The sequence below is a fragment of the Cucumis sativus genome, chromosome 4, assembly GCF_000004075.3.
Source record: "Cucumis sativus cultivar 9930 chromosome 4, Cucumber_9930_V3, whole genome shotgun sequence".
Classification (NCBI taxonomy): domain Eukaryota; kingdom Viridiplantae; phylum Streptophyta; class Magnoliopsida; order Cucurbitales; family Cucurbitaceae; genus Cucumis; species Cucumis sativus.
In genome coordinates, this window is record NC_026658.2 from 15,946,471 (window position 1) to 15,952,470 (window position 6,000).

Consider the following 6,000-nt stretch of genomic DNA (forward strand, 5'->3'; position numbering starts at 1 on the left):
TACATAACTTATAATCAATTTGATGAACTTATTATTCACGTAATTTCATCCAATTTTTCAAGCATATTTAAAGTATTTTATAAGTTTCATTTCTTTCATTACATTTTTAGGACAAGGACAAGAACAACAACAACAAGACAGCTAAATAATAAAATTAAAAGAGAAAAAAACTCAAACGTAGACACCAATTCATCCAACGTATTAGAAGCTAAAAAATGAGTTAAAACATTATTCCAGTAAAAGAGAGGTGGTTCATGTAGATGGTAAATATAAATTTAGGATACAAGTCTAGGGATGATGTTAATAACTTTTTAGCCTATTCGAAAAGAGTTTTTAAAAGCTGTCATTGTATTTAAAAGTAATTATGAAAATGCTCAGAAATACTTATGCTTCTTCAAGCTCACAATTAATGATTCTTCCATAAATGGGGTGTAGATTAAATGCTCAACACAAAACATTGTTTTCAGAATGAAATCTTATGTTCACCCTAAATTTGATGTCATTCATTGGCTAATTCAATATATAGATATAAACAGAATTTTAAAATAGCTATTAGAAAAGGGATACTAAGCTCAAACAACAATCAAATTATACAAAAATCATACCTTTTTTTTTTTATGGATATTCATTTGGTTTTCTGAAATTTTTACATTTTTTTTTAAATTTTGCTTGATTTTTAAAATTATTGATTAAAAATAAATAAAAGATAAAAATGGTTTTTACAAGCACAATTTTAAAAAATTGAACCGATATCAACTATAAAATTGGCAACGATGTATATTTGAAAAACTTAAAACAATATGTGTGACAAATAATTTATGTTATAAGCAAGGATTTAGTCATTTTATTGAAGATGAAATCACATTTTCTTTTTATTTTTGTTGGTAATTGAAGATGATGCACATAAATGGGTGGAACTTACTAGTATGGTCCAACCATATATTTAAGTGTGTAGAAGGGAACAATGTACCATGGAGTGAGTGCTTTGAATTAATAAAAAAGGCCATTAAAGTAATTTGCATTAGATGTTCTTCCACTGCATATGGGTCTGCACAAATATTTAAGATTTTTCCAATAAAAGATAGGTGTGCATTTATTTTCACCCAAGCTATAAACTTACATTTATTTAATTACTTCTATTCTTTAATTAAATCATCTAATTTTACTAAATTAAAACTCCAATATAGATCTAATATTTCTTAATAGGAATATTAGAGGGTATTTCCCATTATAACCCTACTCAAAATAGTAGATTCCATTTCTTTTGAGAAAAAACAACACCATTTTGTTTTACTTCTACAAACCTAAGGCTAGTTATTCAACTTGTAATTTCAATAGACGTGTAATTAGTGTTTGATTGGTGATGATGACAGAGGGCAGACTCCACAAAATAATAACCTTTAAAAGTGGTGAAAATCTATGCTTGTGTTGTGGTATGAATGTTCATTGAATTCGTACTTGTACCTCCAAACATTTGGTCGATCTCTATCCAGATTCATTGAAGAAAAAAAGAAAGAATGTGGGAGTAACCTCTATCTATTAAGATGATGTATTTGACCCTTTCAACGTGATAGTACATTTGGATATTGTTGATTTTTTGAGTCTCTTTAAGAGAAAATTAATATTAACGAAGGAGTAACAAATATTTCCTTTAATTATGATAGTATTCAAAACTAATATTTGCGTATCTTTTAATGAAGAGTTACAGACATTTTTCATATTTTGGCTAACTCAAGGATAATTAAATAATGAAGACTTATGTTTAGCCGATAGTGCAACTTAACTATGCACACAATATTTAAAAGCAAAAAATATTTTTCTACATTGACAATGCTTGAAGCAAATGTCAATTGAATATCAAGTTCTACAAACTTTATTGAAGGTTTTGGTAAAGCAAACCTAATTTTTCCTAAAGGAACAAAATTCACAATTAATAATGTGTTTTCTCTAGTAACTAAAAAGGAAACTTATTGAGTTTCAAAGATATACGTCAAAATAGTTGTCATGTTAAAACTAATAATAAATATAATATAGAATATCTTTATATTATATTTATTGTTTCACATGAAAAGCATATATTGGAAATGTCGCGACGTGATCGCTACGCGGAGCGGCCGACCTCTCCGTTTATTTAATTTTAATAAATAGTTTTGGAGTCGCCACCAACCATATTAGTACATTTGGATATTGTTGATTTTTTGAGTCTCTTTAAGAGAAAATTAATATTAACGAAGGAGTAACAAAATATTTCCTTTAATTATGATAGTATTCAAAACTAATATTTGCGTATCTTTTAATGAAGAGTTACAGACATTTTTCATATTTAGAGATTTAAGTTCGGGAGTCAGTTGTGTGTAGGGAAGGTGTTAGCACCCTACAACACCCAAAAAATGGTTACCCAATTTTATCTTTTAAATTAAATTATAGAGGTTCACAAAACAAAAGTTTTTATTTAGGTTTTGTTTAAATGTCTCATGCTTATCAATTCATATCGAAGAAAGTAAAACCTAAGCATGAATTGATGATTATGGGTGGCATAGGAGCCATTAGAAAAATTAAGTTTATTTTTGTTTTAAAAGATTTTTATTCACCTTAAGAATATTAAGATACCAAAACTTGATATTTTAATCTCTATCATAGATGTTTAATGAAAAATTTCATATATCTAGAATTAATAAATTCATAGAAAATACTACTCAGTCTCATTTAAAATATGAAATGTGTTAATTTAAAAAAAATAATCTATTAATTAAATTTCAAACGGAAAAATTTCATGTATTTATGGATTTTAAATTATAAAATCCATAAAAAACAATACTTTTTCTCCAATTTACATTATTATAAAAAAAAATAATAACAATGACAAAACATTATGAAATTTGAAAAATACTTAGGTGTAATATACTGAGATAAGATAAATACATTGATAATATATGCAAAATGTAAAAGATATTAATGTAGGATGCAAGATAATTAATTAATACAACATATGCAACATAATTAATTAATTCAAAATGATGCAAAATAATTGATTAATGCAGGATGCAAAATAATTGATTAATGCATAATTAAACGAGGCCAAATGGATATCAAATAATAATTAACAGTTGAATGCTAAAGTAGGTTTGGCCCAATATGCAAATAAAATAATATTGCGAATAAATAATCACACCAAAATAAATATCAAATAATTATAGCCACATATGCATACTGATTAATTAATACATCATGCAAATAATTAGAATGAGGGAGTGAAAATGTCACATACAAGTTGCTAATTAATTAATAGGCCAAATGAAAAATGGTTGTTGCCAAATATTAATTATATCATGCATAATTATTAACATGGATAATATATGGATAACAGTAATTATTAACAGAGTATGCCATATGGATACATGGATAAAGTAATTAACGAAAACGGTAAAATGGATGCCAATGAAGAATGAGTATTACCAAATACAAAAGGCTAATTAATTAATTATGCATAATTATTAAGGCATGCCATATGGATATAAGTAATTAACTGTAAAATGGGTGTCAATGAAGAATGAGTATCCAAATACAAATATATGATGCTAATTAATTAAAAAGAAATTAACACAGATGCCCAGTAATAAAAGAAAATTAACACATAACAGAATGCTCAATATTTAAAAATTAACACAGAATGGATATACATAATGGATACACAGAATGGATATACATAATGGATACACAGAATGGATATACATAATGGATACACAGAATGGATACCCAACAATTAAAAAGAAATTAACACAGAACAGAATGTTCAATATTTAAAAATTAACACAGAATGGATATACATGATGGATACACAGAATGGATACCCAATAATTGAAAAGAAATTAACACATAACAGAATGTTCAATATTTAAAAATAAAAAAAAAATAAAAAAATTTAATATAGAATGGAAGGTAGAATGCTCAGTATTAAGAAAGATACAAATAATAAAATTAACATGTTAAATGATGGTAAAATGATGAACACGATAGTTCATCATTAAAAGCAGTATATCAAACAAGAAGAAAAAAAAAAATCATTAAACAAGAATAAGAATAAAAAGAGGAAAAAGAAAAAAAAAACTTACCAGCAGGTCTGCCCTTCAATGCCAAAGGTTATTCCTTTTTTATCTTCTTTCACTCTTCACCTCTTTCTAAATCCTCCAATCATCAAAAAAAGATCCCCCTTCTTTTTTCCTCTTTCCTTTTTATAGGGCAAACTCCATTGTTTTTTTTAGATCACGAGATGGAGTGCAGACTACAAAATAGGAAGAAAGTGGGAGAGTGGGAGAAACAGAGAAATAGGAAGAAAGTGGGAGAGTGGGAGAAAGTGATAGAGTGGGAGAAAGTGGGAGAGTGATGACGAAGAAAAAGGGATGGTTGAGAAAAAATAGGAAGGAAATCAAACCTTTGATTTTTATTTTTATTATTTATTTTTAAATGTATTTATTATTATTATTATTGTTTTTTTTTAAATATAAATTTAAGATTCAAATTCAAATTCAAATTCAAATTCAAATTCAAATTTAATTTCTTTTTCTTTTTCTTTTTTCTTTTATAATAAATAAATATAGGACAAAATACGGTATCTACAGTTTGCCCCCCTTTGTCCATCCTGTAAATATTTAAAGGTGGACAAAGGAAATAGATAAAGTATTTGGCCGATCTTTTTTATTTTAGAGAGAGAAAAAAAAAAAAAAAAAAAAAAAAAAAAAAAAAAAAACATCAACCTTAGCTCTAGGACTAGGTTTGATAAATGAGAAAGAACCTGATAGACAGGCTTCAGCCTCAGCTTCATATCTGGGCTCGATTTAACCAAAATTTTTTAATAAAATAAAATTAAAAAAAAAAACAACATCAACCTTAGCTCTAGGACTAGGTTTGATAAATGAGAAAGGACCTGATAGACAGGCTTCGGCCTCAGCTTCATATCTGGGCTCGATTTAACCAAATTTTTTTTAATAAAATAAAATTAAAAAAAAAACAACATTAACCTTAGCTCTAGGACTAGGTTTGATAAATGAGAAAGGACCTGATAGACAGGCTTCGGCCTCAGCTTCATATCTGGGCTCGATTTAACCAATTTTTTTTAATAAAATAATAAATAAAAAAAAAAACATCAACCTTAGCTCTAGGACTAGGTTTGATAAATGAGAAAGGACCTGATAAACAGGCTTCGGCCTCAGCTTCATATCTGGGCTCGATTTAACCAAATTTGTAAAAAAAAAACACACATCAATCTTAGCTGTAAGACTAAATTTGATAAAGTGGACTCATCCTTCTCTTAAAACTTATTTGAAATTTAATTTAAATATTGTGCTTTTCAAAGGAATAAATGGCTCACTACTCCATTTTACCAATACCATCAACAATTTATGAGCATTGTCGTCATAGGATAGAATAAGACATATATCACGAGAATTTTTTAAGCTGTCGAACTCGCCTCTCTTCGTATCAAAACAAATGAATCCAACTGCGATAGATTGTACTATGTTGTAAAAACATAATATTGTTTTAGTTTTGGACTTCACAAAACATGAATCCTTTAGGATGTAGACTTCCAATTACAACAACTCACAATCATAGAGAAATGTGTCTGGACTTGTAAACGCCTACATTTTCTTAAGTCTTAACAAGAGGAAATCATGGCTTTTACTTGGTTTGCAAATACAATAAGTCGTACTGAATCTTTATTAATTAACAAATAGATAGAACAAATGGACTAATGAATAATGGATGTTTACTCTACTTTGATGGCATTTAAAAAGGATGAAAGAAAGGATTGACAAATAAAGAAGTGTTTGATATATATGATAAGAAATGAAAAGATAACAACGATTCTTGGAATAGGAGTACAAAGAGAGGAGATAAGGGGAAGTTTATACAAATGGAAATAACATTCTAGGAACTAAATGTAAGTTTCCTAGAAATACCCCCGACTTCTTTCAACACTACGAAGTTTTCTATGAAAAGGGC